Source organism: Frankliniella occidentalis, unplaced genomic scaffold (assembly GCF_000697945.3).
Source record: "Frankliniella occidentalis isolate FOCC.00 unplaced genomic scaffold, Focc_3.1 Scaffold1120, whole genome shotgun sequence".
Lineage (NCBI taxonomy): Eukaryota > Metazoa > Arthropoda > Insecta > Thysanoptera > Thripidae > Frankliniella > Frankliniella occidentalis.
In genome coordinates, this window is record NW_026268226.1 from 6553 (window position 1) to 7707 (window position 1155).

Genomic DNA, 1155 nt, shown 5'->3' on the forward strand with positions numbered 1-1155 from the left:
CCCCGCTCTGATAAATTGAGGCGGACCTGTTTGTTATCTCGGCGCGGCCATATCCTGCCGCCGTGAATTATTTTAGCTGCCGGCCGGTCGGTAATGCGTAATGCGCCTTGTGAACTCGAGCGTTTTATAAGCGGCGGCCTCCGGGATGAACGGTGGCGACGCGACACGACCACCAAGCTGCGGAGGGTGGCTGTGGCGGGCCCGGGCACGCGGCAGCCCCCTGCGGGCTCGGCAGACCCCTGGCTCGACGGCAGCCCTTGGGCAGCGCGGGGCAACCCTACCCGAGTTCCTGGGCCGGGTAGGTTTGGTGTGGTCCTCACGGGGCAACCCTACCTGGGATCGTCCAGAGAGTACGTACGTCCGTTTTTCTCAGGTACATTCGGCAAACTGAGAGCTCGGCGCCTGCGAGACTCCGGTAGGCCACTCCGCAGTACGCCCATGCACTGCATGTGAGATGTTGCCTACCTACTAGGCGTTAGGAGCACTTGTAGAGGCTGTACTTGGAAGGTTAGTAACGGTAAATGGCGGACGTACTTTGTGGATGATCCCTAAAGTTCCTGGGCCGGGTAGGGTTGCTCTGATCCTCACGGGGCAACCCTACCCGAGTTCCTGGGCTGGGTATGGTTTGCCCGACTGCAGCCGTCTGGCTTGACAAACCCCCTGGCTCGCGGAGGCCCAGTCCACTGCTCTTTGGTTTTGCGGTGGGCTCCTGGGGCCTGCGGCGCTCCTGGCGCGCACTGCGGTCAGCGGCGGCCTATTGAATGGAGCCGCACAACTAATCATCTTTGGACGTTCGCGGCCGATGGGCGCTCTGCTCTGGTGGCCCACTCCACTCTGCGCGGTTTCACCCCCCCCCCCAACATTTCTCGTCCTGGTGGTCGCCACTATCACCCCCCTGCTCTTCGTGAACCTCCCTTCTCCCCATATCCACATGTCCTTGATGTCACACACCCACGCGATCCCACTCCAATACAGTACACCACACGACCACCACCAGTCGGATGTTGGGCTGAGCCCAGCAGGATCACTTTATGGCGCGCGAGGTCCTGGGCCGGGCTGCTGGGCGCGGGGCGGGGCTTGTCCGGGAAGGGAGAGGGGGCAAACAAGTAAAAAAGAAACGCGGCTGAAAAGGGCTGCTGAGGGGGGCGTGGTGAG